This window comes from Pseudophryne corroboree, unplaced genomic scaffold (assembly GCF_028390025.1).
Source record: "Pseudophryne corroboree isolate aPseCor3 unplaced genomic scaffold, aPseCor3.hap2 scaffold_568, whole genome shotgun sequence".
Taxonomy (NCBI): domain Eukaryota; kingdom Metazoa; phylum Chordata; class Amphibia; order Anura; family Myobatrachidae; genus Pseudophryne; species Pseudophryne corroboree.
The window spans coordinates 247695-265484 of NW_026970167.1; the positions used below are offsets into that span (position 1 = coordinate 247695).

The 17790-nt window shown below is 40.2% G+C and overlaps 2 non-coding genes across 2 annotated transcripts; both read right to left on the reverse strand.

The window, feature by feature from the left end:
* Window positions 1-3088: 3088 nt before the first annotated feature.
* Window positions 3089-3162, reverse strand: TRNAS-ACU (transfer RNA serine (anticodon ACU)). Its single transcript has one exon. It is a non-coding gene; the product is annotated as a tRNA-Ser (tRNA).
* A 2264-nt stretch (window positions 3163-5426) lies between these two features.
* Window positions 5427-5500, reverse strand: TRNAS-ACU (transfer RNA serine (anticodon ACU)). The gene has a single exon. It is a non-coding gene; the product is annotated as a tRNA-Ser (tRNA).
* Window positions 5501-17790: the final 12290 nt, after the last annotated feature.

The window sequence follows — 17790 nt, forward strand, 5'->3', positions numbered from 1 at the left end:
TTTACCATTTTAATTTGTTTTAATAGCATATTGAAAGTATTGTTTTCTTTTAAAAATCCATTAATTTTCTTTACCCTATTATTAAAATGGTAATTGACAAAAACAAACTACATTGTCACCAGAAGAGCAATACAAAATGTACAAGTGATATATTAAAATCATCTTTCCAGCTTGAATTTCAATGATGCATTGGGGCAACGATTTTGTGAGAAACATTTTCACCCTTAAATAAAGATTTTCTTAATTCCTTACCTGTGTGCTAATTAGATATCACCTTGTTTTCACATTAAATAGACTTCCACATGAGAAAGCAGCAAGGATGCAGTGGCGTTAATGTTTCCTGGTGTCAACCTGTATTATTTCAGTAGACATTGAAATGAGGATGCATCTTGCTGCCTTTCCAATGAAGCAAGTTTAATTTAGTAATAGGTGAAAAACCATCCTTACAAAGGTGTTAATCAGAGACTTGGCTTTGTGGACACTTTTCAGAGAACAAATTTGTTAGCATAAAAATAAAGCCAGAAAATGAAGAGCTGTTTAATCACTCAATTGGATTTTTTTGCCAGCATATTTCTTTTTCTCTGCAACCCACTGCTAAATTGTGCTTCCTAGCTGTTTTTATAAAATCACTGAATCAAATCTAACTCTGATTACATCAGAGAAGGCCAGGTTCCCTACACCATAAGAGGGGGTTTGAAATTTTGACTTGTCTACTTAAAGATCACCAAAATCTGATAACAAGGTCAATTACGTCCCTGGGTGGGATTGAACCACCAACCTTTTGGTTTATAGCCGTACACACTAACTGATTGCGCCACAGAGACACTTTGCAAAAGTACATACTGACAAAGGCTAATAAGCATTCATCTAAAACGTTTCCTAGAAAAACTTTAAAAAGTCAATAATCTGGAGAGTTTTTGTAAGATGTTTCTTCCATCCACCAACGAAGAAACACATTGGTACTTTCCCATGATGAGTGAGTGCTTCAGGATCTCTTGCACTTAAATGTGCAGCAAAGTACTGCAATGGAAGCATGCTGGGCCCATAACCCAGAGGTAGGCAGATTAAAACTATCCTCTGCTATATGCATTTTTTTTGTTAATTAAAGTAATCCAAAACTGGGATTGATATTTTTGCTCTTTTATTTTTCATTAAAGTACAATAACTTTTACCATTTTAATTTGTTTTAATAGTATATTGAAAGTATTGTTTTCTTTTAAAAATCCACTTAATTTTCTTTACCCGATTATTAAAATGGTAATTGACAAAAACAAACTACATTGTCACCAGAAGAGCAATACAAAATGTACAAGTGATATATTAAAATCATCTTTCCAGCTTGAATTTCAATGATGAATTGGGGTAACGATTTTGTGAGAAACATTTTCACCCTTAAATAAAGATTTTCTTAATTCCTTACCTGTGTGCTAATTAGATATCACCTTGTTTTCACATTAAACAGACTTCCACATGAGAAAGCAGCAAGGATGCAGTGGCGTTAATGTTTCCTGGTGTCAACCTGTATTATTTCAGTAGACATTGAAATGAGGATGCATCTTGCTGCCTTTCCAATGAAGCAAGTTTAATTTAGTAATAGGTGAAAAACCATCCTTACAAAGGTGTTAATCAGAGACTTGGCTTTGTGGACACTTTTCAGAGAACAAATTTGTTAGCATAAAAATAAAGCCAGAAAATGAAGAGCTGTTTAATCACTCAATTGCATTTTTTTTGCCAGCATATTTCTTTTTCTCTGCAACCCACTGCTAAATTGTGCTTCCTAGCTGTTTTTATAAAATCACTGAATCAAATCTAACTCTGATTACATCAGAGAAGGCCAGGTACCCTACACCATAAGAGGGGGTTTGAAATTTTGACTTGTCTACTTAAAGATCACCAAAATCTGATAACAAGGTCAATTACGTCCCTGGGTGGGATTGAACCACCAACCTTTTGGTTAATAGCCATACACACTAACTGATTGCGCCACAGAGACACTTTGTAAAAGTACATACTGACAAAGGCTAATAAGCATTCATCTAAAACGTTTCCTAGAAAAACTTTAAAAAGTCAATAATCTGGAGAGTTTTTGTAAGATGTTTCTTCCATCAACCAACGAAGAAACACATTGGTACTTTCCCATGATGAGTGAGTGCTTTAGGATCTATTGCACTTACATGTGCAGCAGAGTACAGCAATGGAAGCATGCTGGGCACATAACCCAGAGGTAGGCAGATTGAAACTATCCTCTGCTATATGCATTTTTTTTTGTTAATTAAAGTAATCCAAAACTGGGATTGATATGTTGGCTCTTTTATTTTTACTTACAGTACAATAACTTCTACCATTTTAATTTGTTTTAATAGTATATTGATAGTATTGTTTTCTTTCAAAAATCCACTTAATTTTCTTTACCCTATTATTAAAATGGTTATTGACAAAAACAAACTACATTGTCACCAGAAGAGCAATACAAAATGTACAAGTGATATATTAAAATCATCTTTCCAGCTTGAATTTCAATGATGCATTGGGGCAACGATTTTGTGAGAAACATTTTCACCCTTAAATAAAGATTTTCTTAATTCCTTACCTGTGTGCTAATTAGATATCACCTTGTTTTCACATTAAACAGACTTCCACATGAGAAAGCAGCAAGGATGCAGGGGCGTTAATGTTTCCTGGTGTCAACCTGTATTATTTCAGTAGACATTGAAATGAGGATGCATCTTGCTGCCTTTCCAATGAAGCAAGTTTAATTTAGTAATAGGTGAAAAACCATCCTTACAAAGGTGTTAATCAGAGACTTGGCTTTGTGGACACTTTTCAGAGAACAAATTTGTTAGCATAAAAATAAAGCCAGAAAATGAAGAGCTGTTTAATCACTCAATTGGATTTTTTTGCCAGCATATTTCTTTTTCTCTGCAACCCACTGCTAAATTGTGCTTCCTAGCTGTTTTTATAAAATCACTGAATCAAATCTAACTCTGATTACATCAGAGAAGGCCAGGTACCCTACACCATAAGAGGGGGTTTGAAATTTTGACTTGTCTACTTAAAGATCACCAAAATCTGATAACAAGGTCAATTACGTCCCTGGGTGGGATTGAACCACCAACCTTTTGGTTAGTAGCCAGACACACTAACCGATTGCGCCACAGAGACACTTTGTAAAAAGTACATACTGACAAAGGCTAATAAGCATACATCTAGAACGTTTCCTAGAAAAACTTTAAAAAGTCAATAATCTTGAGAGTTTTTGTAAGATGTTTCTTCCATCAACCAACGAAGAAACACATTGGTACTTTCCCATGATGACTGAGTGCTTCAGGATCTCTTGCACTTACATGTGCAGCAGAGTACTGCAATGGAAGCATGCTGGGCCCCTAACCCAGAGGTAGGCAGATTGAAACTATCCTTTGCTCTATGCATTTTTTTTTTAATTTAAGTAATCAAAACTGGGATTGATATTTTTGCTCTTTTATTTTTACTTAAAGTACAATAACTTTTACCATTTTAATTTGTTTTAATAGTATATTGACAGTATAGTTTTCTTTAAAAAATCCACTTAATTTTCTTTACCCTATTATTAAAAGGGTAATTGACAAAAACAAACTACATTGTCACCAGAAGAGCAATACAAAATGTACAAGTGATATATTAAAATCATCTTTCCAGCTTGAATTTCAATGATGCATTGGGGCAACGATTTTGTGAGAAACATCTTCACCCTTAAATAAAGATTTTCTTAATTCCTTACCTGTGTGCTAATTAGATATCACCTTGTTTTCACATTAAACAGACTTCCACATGAGAATGCAGCAAGGATGCAGTGGCGTTAATGTTTCCTGGTGTCAACCCGTATTATTTCAGTAGACATTGAAATGAGGATGCATCTTGCTGCCTTTCCAATGAAGCAAATTTAGTTTAGTAATAGGTGAAAAACCATCCCTACAAAGGTGTTAATCAGAGACTTGGCTTTGTGGACACTTTTCAGAGAACAAATTTGTTAGCATAAAAATAAAGCCAGAAAATTAAGAGCTGTTTAATCACTCAATTGGATTTTTTTGCCAGCATATTTCTTTTTCTCTGCAACCCACTGCTAAATTGTGCTTCCTAGCTGTTTTTATAAAATCACTGAATCAAATCTAACTCTGATTACATCAGAGAAGGCCAGGTACCCTACACCAGAACAGGGGGTTTGAAATTTTGACTTGTCTACTTAAAGATCACCAAAATCTGATAACAAGGTCAATTACGTCCCTGGGTGGGATTGAACCACCAACCTTTTGGTTAATAGCCGTGCACACTAACTGATTGCGCCACAGAGACACTTTGCAAAAGTCCATACTGACAAAGGCTAATAAGCATTCATCTAAAACGTTTCCTAGAAAAACTTTAAAAAGTCAATAATCTGGAGAGTTTTTGTAAGATGTTTCTTCCATCAACCAACGAAGAAACACATTGGTACTTTCCCATGATGAGTGAGTGCTTCAGGATCTCTTGCACTTACATGTGCAGCAGAGTACAGCAATGGAAGCATGCTGGGCCCATAACCCAGCGGTAGGCAGATTGAAACTATCCTCTGCTATATGCATTTTTTTTTTGTTAATTAAAGTAATCCAAAACTGGGATTGATATTTTGGCTCTTTTATTTTTACTTAAAGTACAATAACTTTTACCATTTTAATTTGTTTTAATAGTATATTGACAGTATAGTTTTCTTTAAAAAATCCACTTAATTTTCTTTACCCTATTATTAAAAGGGTAATTGACAAAAACAAACTACATTGTCACCAGAAGAGCAATACAAAATGTACAAGTGATATATTAAAATCATCTTTCCAGCTTTAATTTCAATGATGCATTGGGGCAACGATTTTGTGAGAAACATCTTCACCCTTAAATAAAGATTTTCTTAATTCCTTACCTGTGTGCTAATTAGATATCACCTTGTTTTCACATTAAACAGACTTCCACATGAGAAAGCAGCAAGGATGCAGTGGCGTTAATGTTTCCTGGTATCAACCAGTATTATTTCAGTAGAAATTGAAATGAGGATGCATCTTGCTGCCTTTCCAATGAAGCAAGTTTAATTTAGTAATAGGTGAAAAACCATCCCTACAAAGGTGTTAATCAGAGACTTGGCTTTGTGGACACTTTTCAGAGAACAAATTTGTTAGCATAAAAATAAAGCCAGAAAATGAAGAGCTGTTTAATCACTCAATTGGAATTTTTTTGCCAGCATATTTCTTTTTCTCTGCAACCCACTGCTAAATTGTGCTTCCTAGCTGTTTTTATAAAAACACTGAATCAAATCTAACTCTGATTACATCAGAGAAGGCCAGGTACCCTACACCATAACAAGGGGTTTGAAATTTTGACTTGTCTACTTAAAGATCACCAAAATCTGATAACAAGGTCAATTACGTCCCTGGGTGGGATTGAACCACCAACCTTTTGGTTAGTAGCCAGACACACTAACCGATTGCGCCACAGAGACACTTTGTAAAAAGTACATACTGACAAAGGCTAATAAGCATACATCTAGAACGTTTCCTAGAAAAACTTTAAAAAGTCAATAATCTGGAGAGTTTTTGTAAGATGTTTCTTCCATCAACCAACGAAGAAACACATTGGTACTTTCCCATGATGACTGAGTGCTTCAGGATCTCTTGCACTTACATGTGCAGCAGAGTACTGCAATGGAAGCATGCTGGGCCCCTAACCCAGAGGTAGGCAGATTGAAACTATCCTTTGCTCTATGCATTTTTTTTTAATTTAAGTAATCAAAACTGGGATTGATATTTTTGCTCTTTTATTTTTACTTAAAGTACAATAACTTTTACCATTTTAATTTGTTTGAATAGTATATTGACAGTATAGTTTTCTTTAAAAAATCCACTTAATTTTCTTTACCCTATTATTAAAAGGGTAATTGACAAAAACAAACTACATTGTCACCAGAAGAGCAATACAAAATGTACAAGTGATATATTAAAATCATCTTTCCAGCTTGAATTTCAATGATGCATTGGGGCAACGATTTTGTGAGAAACATCTTCACCCTTAAATAAAGATTTTCTTAATTCCTTACCTGTGTGCTAATTAGATATCACCTTGTTTTCACATTAAACAGACTTCTACATGAGAAAGCAGCAAGGATGCAGTGGCGTTAATGTTTCCTTGTGTCAACCTGTATTATTTCAGTAGACATTGAAATGAGGATGCATCTTGCTGCCTTTCCAATGAAGCAAGTGTAATTTAGTAATAGGTGAAAAACCATCCCTACAAATGTGTTAATCAGAGACTTGGCTTTGTGGACACTTTTCAGAGAACAAATTTGTTAGCATAAAAATAAAGCCAGAAAATTAAGAGCTGTTGAATCACTCAATTAGATTTTTTTTGCCAGCATATTTCTTTTTCTCTGCAACCCACTGCTAAATTGTGCTTCCTAGCTGTTTTTATAAAATCACTGAATCAAATCTAACTCTGATTACATCAGAGAAGGCCAGGTACCCTACACCATAAGAGGGGGTTTGAAATTTTGACTTGTCTACTTAAAGATCACCAAAATCTGATAACAATGTCAATTACGTCCCTGGGTGGGATTGAACCACCAACCTTTTGGTTTATAGCCGTACACAGTAACTGATTGCGCCACAGAGACACTTTGCAAAAGTACATACTGACAAAGGCTAATAAGCATTCATCTAAAACGTTTCCTAGAAAAACTTTAAAAAGTCAATAATCTGGAGAGTTTTTGTAAGATGTTTCTTCCATCCACCAACGAAGAAACACATTGGTACTTTCCCATGATGAGTGAGTGCTTCAGGATCTCTTGCACTTACATGTGCAGCAGAGTACTGCAATGGAAGCATGCTGGGCCCATAACCCAGAGGTAGGCAGATTAAAAATATCCTCTGCTATATGCATTTTTTTTGTTAATTAAAGTAATCCAAAACTGGGATTGATATTTTTACTCTTTTATTTTTCATTAAAGTACAATAACTTTTACCATTTTAATTTGTTTTAATACTATATTGAAAGTATTGTTTTCTTTTAAAAATCCACTTAATTTTCTTTACCCTATTATTAAAATGGTAATTGACAAAAACAAACTACATTGTCACCAGAAGAGCAATACAAAATGTACAAGTGATATATTAAAATCATCTTTCCAGCTTGAATTTCAATGATGCATTGGGGCAACGATTTTGTGAGAAACATTTTCACCCTTAAATAAAGATTTTCTTAATTCCTTACCTGTGTGCTAATTAGATATCACCTTGTTTTCACATTAAACAGACTTCCACATGAGAAAGCAGCAAGGATGCAGTGGCGTTAATGTTTCCTGGTGTCAACCTGTATTATTTCAGTAGACATTGAAATGAGGATGCATCTTGCTGCCTTTCCAATGAAGCAAGTTTAATTTAGTAATAGGTTAAAAACCATCCTTACAAAGGTGTTAATCAGAGACTTGGCTTTGTGGACACTTTTCAGAGAACAAATTTGTTAGCATAAAAATAAAGCCAGAAAATTAAGAGCTGTTTAATCACTCAATTGGATTTTTTTTGCCAGCATATTTCTTTTTCTCTGCAACCCACTTGCTAAATTGTGCTTCCTAGCTGTTTTTATAAAATCACTGAATCAAATCTAACTCTGATTACATCAGAGAAGGCCAGGTACCCTACACCAGAACAGGGGGTTTGAAATTTTGACTTGTCTACTTAAAGATCACCAAAATCTGATAACAAGGTCAATTACGTCCCTGGGTGGGATTGAACCACCAACCTTTTGGTTAATAGCCGTGCACACTAACTGATTGCGCCACAGAGACACTTTGCAAAAGTCCATACTGACAAAGGCTAATAAGCATTCATCTAAAACGTTTCCTAGAAAAACTTTAAAAAGTCAATAATCTGGAGAGTTTTTGTAAGATGTTTCTTCCATCAACCAACGAAGAAACACATTGGTACTTTCCCATGATGAGTGAGTGCTTCAGGATCTCTTGCACTTACATGTGCAGCAGAGTACAGCAATGGAAGCATGCTGGGCCCATAACCCAGCGGTAGGCAGATTGAAACTATCCTCTGCTATATGCATTTTTTTTTGTTAATTAAAGTAATCCAAAACTGGGATTGATATTTTAGCTCTTTTATTTTTACTTAAAGTACAATAACTTTTACCATTTTAATTTGTTTGAATAGTATATTGACAGTATAGTTTTCTTTAAAAAATCCACATAATTTTCTTTACCCTATTATTAAAAGGGTAATTGACAAAAACAAACTACATTGTCACCAGAAGAGCAATACAAAATGTACAAGTGATATATTAAAATCATCTTTCCAGCTTGAATTTCAATGATGCATTGGGGCAACGATTTTGTGAGAAACATCTTCACCCTTAAATAAAGATTTTCTTAATTCCTTACCTGTGTGCTAATTAGATATCACCTTGTTTTCACATTAAACAGACTTCTACATGAGAAAGCAGCAAGGATGCAGTGGCGTTAATGTTTCCTTGTGTCAACCTGTATTATTTCAGTAGACATTGAAATGAGGATGCATCTTGCTGCCTTTCCAATGAAGCAAGTTTAATTTAGTAATAGGTGAAAAACCATCCCTACAAATGTGTTAATCAGAGACTTGGCTTTGTGGACACTTTTCAGAGAACAAATTTGTTAGCATAAAAATAAAGCCAGAAAATTAAGAGCTGTTGAATCACTCAATTAGATTTTTTTTGCCAGCATATTTCTTTTTCTCTGCAACCCACTGCTAAATTGTGCTTCCTAGCTGTTTTTATAAAATCACTGAATCAAATCTAACTCTGATTACATCAGAGAAGGCCAGGTACCCTACACCATAAGAGGGGGTTTGAAATTTTGACTTGTCTACTTAAAGATCACCAAAATCTGATAACAATGTCAATTACGTCCCTGGGTGGGATTGAACCACCAACCTTTTGGTTTATAGCCGTACACACTAACTGATTGCGCCACAGAGACACTTTGCAAAAGTACATACTGACAAAGGCTAATAAGCATTCATCTAAAACGTTTCCTAGAAAAACTTTAAAAAGTCAATAATCTGGAGAGTTTTTGTAAGATGTTTCTTCCATCCACCAACGAAGAAACACATTGGTACTTTCCCATGATGAGTGAGTGCTTCAGGATCTCTTGCACTTACATGTGCAGCAGAGTACTGCAATGGAAGCATGCTGGGCCCATAACCCAGAGGTAGGCAGATTAAAAATATCCTCTGCTATATGCATTTTTTTTGTTAATTAAAGTAATCCAAAACTGGGATTGATATTTTTACTCTTTTATTTTTCATTAAAGTACAATAACTTTTACCATTTTAATTTGTTTTAATACTATATTGAAAGTATTGTTTTCTTTTAAAAATCCACTTAATTTTCTTTACCCTATTATTAAAATGGTAATTGACAAAAACAAACTACATTGTCACCAGAAGAGCAATACAAAATGTACAAGTGATATATTAAAATCATCTTTCCAGCTTGAATTTCAATGATGCATTGGGGCAACGATTTTGTGAGAAACATTTTCACCCTTAAATAAAGATTTTCTTAATTCCTTACCTGTGTGCTAATTAGATATCACCTTGTTTTCACATTAAACAGACTTCCACATGAGAAAGCAGCAAGGATGCAGTGGCGTTAATGTTTCCTGGTGTCAACCTGTATTATTTCAGTAGACATTGAAATGAGGATGCATCTTGCTGCCTTTCCAATGAAGCAAGTTTAATTTAGTAATAGGTTAAAAACCATCCTTACAAAGGTGTTAATCAGAGACTTGGCTTTGTGGACACTTTTCAGAGAACAAATTTGTTAGCATAAAAATAAAGCCAGAAAATTAAGAGCTGTTTAATCACTCAATTGGATTTTTTTTGCCAGCATATTTCTTTTTCTCTGCAACCCACTTGCTAAATTGTGCTTCCTAGCTGTTTTTATAAAATCACTGAATCAAATCTAACTCTGATTACATCAGAGAAGGCCAGGTACCCTACACCAGAACAGGGGGTTTGAAATTTTGACTTGTCTACTTAAAGATCACCAAAATCTGATAACAAGGTCAATTACGTCCCTGGGTGGGATTGAACCACCAACCTTTTGGTTAATAGCCGTGCACACTAACTGATTGCGCCACAGAGACACTTTGCAAAAGTCCATACTGACAAAGGCTAATAAGCATTCATCTAAAACGTTTCCTAGAAAAACTTTAAAAAGTCAATAATCTGGAGAGTTTTTGTAAGATGTTTCTTCCATCAACCAACGAAGAAACACATTGGTACTTTCCCATGATGAGTGAGTGCTTCAGGATCTCTTGCACTTACATGTGCAGCAGAGTACAGCAATGGAAGCATGCTGGGCCCATAACCCAGCGGTAGGCAGATTGAAACTATCCTCTGCTATATGCATTTTTTTTTGTTAATTAAAGTAATCCAAAACTGGGATTGATATTTTAGCTCTTTTATTTTTACTTAAAGTACAATAACTTTTACCATTTTAATTTGTTTTAATAGTATATTGAAAGTATTATTTTCTTTAAAAAATCCACTTAATTTTCTTTACCCTATTATTAAAATGGTAATTGACAAAAACAAACTACATTGTCACCAGAAGAGCAATACAAAATGTACAAGTGATATATTAAAATCATCTTTCCAGCTTGAATTTCAATGATGCATTGGGGCAACGATTTTGTGAGAAACATCTTCACCCTTAAATAAAGGTTTTCTTAATTCCTTACCTGTGTGCTAATTAGATATCACCTTGTTTTCACATTAGGGTAATCTCCTGTTTGCGGTCAGCACACTCTTTGAGGGTAGCCGTATCCTGGGACGGGAGGGCTACCTTCTTGGATAAGCGTGTTATCCACGGGAGGATTCCCATCGTAACCTATCCGTTGATGGGAAAGGATACGCCATAAGAATCCTTTTGGAAATCTGCAGTCTTTTATCTGGAGATTTCCAAGCTTTTTCACATAACTCGTTCAGCTCGTGTGAGGGGGGAAAGGTTACCTCAGGCTTCTTTCCCTTGTACATATGTACCCTCTTGTCAGCGACAGGGGGTTACTCTGTGATGTGCAAAACATCTTTTATTGCCATAATCATAAATCGAATGGATTTTGCCAATTTTGGCTGTAACTTTGCATCATCGTAATCGACACTGGAGTCAGAATCCGTGTCGGTATCTGTGTCAACAAACTGGTATAGTGGGCGCTTATGAGACCATGACAGTCCCTGCAACATAGGATCAGGCATGGGTTGAGACCCTGACTGTCCCAAAGCTTCTGCCTTGTCTAATCTTTTGTGCAATGAGTTTACACTAGCATTTAAAACATTCCACATATCCATCCAATCAGCTGTCGGCGGAGACACCACATTCATTTGCTCCCGCTCCTCTCTAATATAGCCTTCTTCCTCAGACATGTCGACACACGTGTACCGACACACCACACACACAGGGAATGCTTTTTCTGAAGACAGTTTTCCCACAAGGCCCTTTGGAGAGACAGAGAGGGAGTATGCCAGCACACACCCCAGCGCTATATAACCCAGGAATAAAACAGTAACTTAATGTTTGCCCAGTAGTGCTGCTGTATGTAATTTGCGAATTATGTGCCCCCCCCTCTTTTCAACCCTCTTGTCTAACATGGTATAAGCAGGGTAGAGTCCGGGGAGCTTCCTCTCAGCGGTGCTGTGGAGAAAAAATGGCGCTGGTGAGTGCTGAGGGAGAAGCCCCGCCCCCTCGGAGGCGGGCTTCTGTCCCGCTTAAACTGTAAAATTGGTGGGGGCTCATACATATATACAGTGCCCAGCTGTATATATGTTATATTTTTGCGAAAGAGGTTTATATTGCTGCCCAGGGCGCCCCCCCTGCGCCCTGCACCCTTACAGTGACCGGAGTATGTGAGGTGTATGGGAGCAAAGGCACACAGCTGCAGTGCTGTGTTTTACCTCAGTGAAGATCATGAAGTTTTTCTGCCGCCTCTGAAGTCTTCTTTTCTTCTCATACTCACCCGGCTTCTATCTTCCGGCTCTGCGAGGGGGACGGAGGCGCGGCTCTGGGACGGACGGCGAGGGTGAGATCCTGCGTACCAATCCCTCTGGAGCTAATGGTGTCCAGTAGCCTAAGAAGCAGGACCTTGCAACTCAGAGAGTAGGGCTGCTTCTCTCCCCTCAGTCCCTCGATGAGGGAGTCTGTTGCCAGCAGTGCTCCCTGAAAATTAAAAACCTAACAAAATACTTTCTGTCAGAAAGCTCAGGAGAGCTCCTGAAAAGCACCCAGTCTCCACTGGGCACAGTATCAAACTGAGATCTGGAGGAGGGGCATAGAGGGAGGAGCCAGTGCACACCCAGAACTAAAGTCTTTCTTAAAGTGCCCATGTCTCCTGCGGAGCCCATCTATCCCCATGGTCCTTACGGAGTCCCCAGCATCCTCTAGGACTTTAGAGAAAATAGGATTTTAATACCTACTGGTAAATCCTTTTCTCTTAGTCCGTAGAGGATGCTGGGCACCCGTCCCAGTGCGTACTGTGTCTGCAGTTATTAAATGGCCCTTAACTCCAGAACATTTATGTGGAGACAACTTTCCTGACTTGACCATCTTCCTTGGATGTTTTCCCCCTGTGTGACTGCTCCCCAGCCTCGGAGGGTTGCATCCGTGGTCCCTAGGATCCCGTCCTGGATCCCAAACCATCGCCCCTCTAGGTGGTGAGAACTGTGCAGCCACCAATGGAGTGAGATTCTGGTCTTGGAAGACAGGATTATCCTCCGGTGCATGTGTAGGTGGGATCCGGACCACTTGTCCAACAGGTCCCACTGGAACACTCTGGCATGGAGCCTGCCAAACTGAATGGCCTCGTAGGCCGCAACCATCTTCCCCAGCAACCGAATGCATTGATGGATTAACACTCTTGCTGGTTTCAGAATTTGTTTGACCAGACTCTGGATCTCCAGAGCCATTCCACTAGAAGAAAACCTCTTCTGTGTCCAGTATCACTCCCAAAAACAACAACCGCGTCATTAGGACCAACTGCGATTTTGGCAAGTTTAGGAGCCAACCATGTTGTTGAAGAACTGTCAGGGAGAGTGCAATGTTTTGCACCAACTGGTCCCTGGATCTCGCCTTTATCAGGAGATCATCCAAGTACGGGATAATTGTGACTCCTTGCTTGCGAAGGAGAACCATCATTTCCGCCATCACCCTGGTGAAAATCCTCGGAGCCGTGGACAGACCAAACGGCAACGTCTGAAATTGGTAATGACAATCATGAATTGCAAACCTCAGGTAGCTTGATGCAGTGGCTAAATGGGAACATGTAAGTAGGCATCCTTTATGTCTACCAAAACCATGAAATCTCCTTTATCCCCCGGACTGGAGATCACTACCCTGAGAGATTCCATCTTGAAATTTAATTTCTTTAGGTAGAAATTAAGGGATTTCAGATTTAAGATTGGTCTGACTGAGCCGTCCGGCTTCGGGACCACGAAGAGGCTTGAATAAAAACCTTCTCCCTGCTGACTAAGGCTGATTTGAACAATCGGTGAGGGGGAACTTCTTGAAACCCCAGTTTGTACCCTTGGGACACTATTTGTAAAACCCACGAGTCGAGGTCCGAATGAATCCAGAACTGACTGAAGAGTTTTAGACGTGCCCCCCAGTGGCGGAACTAGCGAGCAGTGGGCCCATGTGCGACAAAATGGCTTGGGCCCCCCTCCATCCCATCCCATCCAAGTCCACCCCCTCACCCCTGGAGAGGATCTGGTGAGGGGGGCCTGCTCAGGGAAGTGGATACCTAGCAACAGTGCCGTAACTAGACATTTTAGCAGTGTGTGCAAGAAACGGCATTGGAGCCCCACCCCTGCATGCAAAACAGGGGCAGTGCGCGCCGTAGGCGCGTGCAAAAAAACATAGTGGCGTGGCTTCGTGGTTAAGGGGTGTGGCCACAAAATAATACCAATTCATAAAACGGTGCACAGTAGTCTCCATTATTCAAATTACGCCCCACAGTAGCACCACTACACCAGGTAGAGACCCTTTTACACCATACGGCGGACAGCGTCCTCTTTTTACACATTACAGCAGACAGCGTCCCCTTTTTACACATTACGGCAGACAGCATCCCCCTTTTTTACACAACGGCAGACAGCGTGCCCTTGTTACACATAGCGGCAGACAGCGTACATTTTTTTCACATAACGGCAGACAGCCTGCCCTTGTTAAACATAGCGGCAGACAGCGTACACTTTTTTCACATAACAGCAGTCAGCCTGCCCTTGTTACACATAATGGCAGACATCGTACACTTTTTACACATTACAGCAGACAGCTTGCCCTTGTTACACATTACAGCAGACAGCTTGCCCTTGTTACACATTTTGGCAGACAGCGTGCCCTTGTTACACATTAAGGCAGACAGCATCCCCCTTGTTACACATTACGGCAGGCAGATTCCCCCTTGTTACACATTGCGGCAAGCAGATTCCCCCTTTTTACACATTGCGGCAAGCAGCTTCCCCCTTTTTACACATTGCGGCAGGCAGATTCCCCCTTTTTACACATTGCGGCAGGCAGTCCCCCTTTTTACACATAGCTGCAGGCAGATTCCCCCTTTTTACACATAGCGGCAGGCAGATTCCCCCTTTTTACACATTGCGGCAGGCAGTCCCCCTTTTTACACATAGCTGCAGGCAGATTCTCCCTTTTAACACATTGCGGCAGGCAGATTCCCCCCTTTTACACATAGCTGCAGGCAGATTCCCCCTTTTTACACATAGCAGCAGGCAGATTCCCCCTTTATACACATAGCGGCAGGCAGATTCCCCCTTTTTACACATAGCGGCAGGCAGATTCCCCCTTTTTACACATAGCGGCAGGCAGTCCCAAGAAAGAAAGAGAAGAAAGAAAGAAAGAAAGAAAGAAAGAAAGAAAGAAAGAAAGAAAGAAAGAAAGAAAGAAAGAAAGAAAGAAAGAAAGAAAGAAAGAAAGAAGAATTATACTTACCCTCTCCGCTGGCTCAGGCTCCTCGTGCAGCTTGACGATTCCCGGGCAGTAGAGAAGGAGGAGGAGGGAGGTAGAGGAGGGAGCCGCAGCAGCGCTGTGTTATTGGTGGAGGCGCTGCTGCTGCTGCCCCTCTGCTTCACTATAGGCTGTTCTCGGTAGACAGCCTATAGTGAAGCAGAGGGGCAGCAGCAGCAGCGCCTCCACCAGTAACAAAGCGCTGCTGCGGCTCCTTCCTTCACCTCCCTCCTCCTCCTCCCCCCCCCTCCGTGCCGCTGCTCCTCTCATCTCCAAGCGACCCTCCTCCCTCTTCGTGTGTTACAGAGGCGGCAGCGTGTCTGGTGCTGCGGCTGCTGCCCGTAGTGCCCTGGCCTGATCTGTTCGTTACGACGGGCGGGCGGCTGGAGTCGCAGGACGCAGACCCGACGGGAGCGCTGGTGTGCGGCTGCGGCATGATACAATGAGTCATTGTGACTCATTGTAATGCCGGCGGCTGTGGGCCCTTGAGTGCGGCGGGGCCCCAGTGCAATGCACTGCCTGCCCTGCCAGTAGTTCCGCCCCTGGTGCCCCCCACTGGTGTGGGCTCCTGCAAGAGAGCCCCAGCGTCATGCAGTGGATTTGGCAGAAGCAGAGGACTCTGCTCCTGCGATCTTGAAGAGGCTTCTTGGAGTCAGCATCAGCATTCCCTTGGTGAATCCACAATGCCCTCCTATCCGAGACTGCCATGAAATTGGCCCGTGAGCACTTGTGCCCGGTGTAGGATTTTTAAATATGTGTAGTTTACTGTATGCAAGGGTTTAAAACCTTTTAGGAACTGAGATCTAAGGTGTATTACATGTAGTTTAAAAAAAACAAAAAAGGTTTATTTTATGGCAGTAGTTTCCAAACTGGGGTTCTTGCACTGGTAGCATAGTTTGGTGGTCCAGGACCAATTAAAATTATTTATACTTTATTAAATTGGCAAAACCATTCCCTCACAACATAACTGAACCTGAGGATGACATGCTATAAACACAATTTACTTAATTTTATATTTTTTTCTGAATTTCTCAATAAAAAAAACTTTGGCCTAGGGGTGCCGTGAAACAAATTTTGATACTATTTATTTATATAGTGCTCTTTCTCCAACAGGACTCAAGGCGCTTGAGATATGGCTTCTGGAACTGAACACAGGATTCTAAATGTGGCTGTACCAAGGACCTATACAGTGGCATTACAGGTTGAGTATCCCTTATCCAAAATGCTTGGGACCAGAGGAATTTTGGATATCGGATTTTTCTGTATTTTGGAATAATTGCATACCATAACGAGATATTATGGTGATGGGACCTAAATCTAAGCACAGAATGCATTTATGTTTCATATATACCATATACACACAGCCTGAAGGTCATTTTAGCCAATATTTTTTATAACTTTGTGCATTAAACAAAGTGTGTGTACATTCACAGAATTCATTTATGTGTCATATACACCTTATACACACAGTCTGAAGTTCATTTAATACAATATTTTTAATAACTTTGAGTATTAAACAAAGTTTGTGTACACTGAGCCATCAAAAAACAAAGGTTTCACTATCTCAGTCTCACTCAAAAAAGTCCGTATTTCGGAATATTCCGTATTTCGGAATATTTGGATATGGGATACTCAACCTGTATTACTTTTTTCTGCTACTGGTTCTTTACCTATGCAAACAAGCATCTGACTTGCCTTTCCTATTGCTTTGTTACATTGCTCACCTGAAATAGTAATACTTAGATAGCTTTCCTCTTGCCATTATAATGCCCTTAATATTATAGTTAGCCTTTGTATTTTTGAGACGTGTATGATTTTGCATTTTTTGGCATTAAATGTTGCCATGTTCTTGACCATTCCTCTAGTCCAGGGGCGGAACTGCCAGAGACAACGGAGTCAGTTGCCGCCGGGCTCCAGCCCTAAAGGGGCTTCCTCCATTGCCCTCCGGCTGTTACGTGCCCTTCCTACTAAATAGACAAAGGCGCTACCAGCAGGGTCTCGCAGTTTGTACATTCCATGCCGTAACACCCTTCTTTCCACCTTTTTCAAGACCCAGCCCAGCAGCCTCGCCGCTGCCACCACCGCTAGCTGCAGCACTGCCAGCGGTGGGGTGCCCCTGCTTCTTCTCACACCACAGATAGCTGGGCAGCACTGCAACTGCCTGCCTGATTGCTCCGCCCCCTTCCGGCTCCAAAGCACCTCTGCTGCCCAGTGATCCAGGAGCCTGCTGCTAGGAAGAAGTGGCCGAGCTTCAGCAAGCGAGTCTGGACACTGGCGGAGGAAGCCATGATAACCAGATAATGGGGAGTGGAGAGCCAGTTCCAAGGTAATACTTTATACAGCTGGTTGAGATCCTGGTCGGTGGATATGGATTCCAAGAAAACCCTGGAGGTGCTTCCTTTCAAGGGAGACACTCTCTTTGGAGAAGACCTCAATAAGATTGTAGCTGATCTGGCTACTGCTAAAACTGCTTGCCTACCTAGTATGACTCCTACCACGCAGAAGGCTAAAAGTACTTTCCCTTGGCCCTTTCATCCTCAAGGTAAAGCGTACCCAAGGTCAGGCATACCCAAAGCAAGCTCATGCTTCCAGACCTGCCAAGCCCAGACTGAAGCAAGCCTGGGCTGCCCATTAGCCTGCTTCCAAAATGGACAAGCCTGCCGCATGACGGTGCAGGCCTCCCTCTGGGGGATCCCAGGGTGGGGGGCCCGACTTCTAGGTTTGGCATAATTCTAAGCTAGA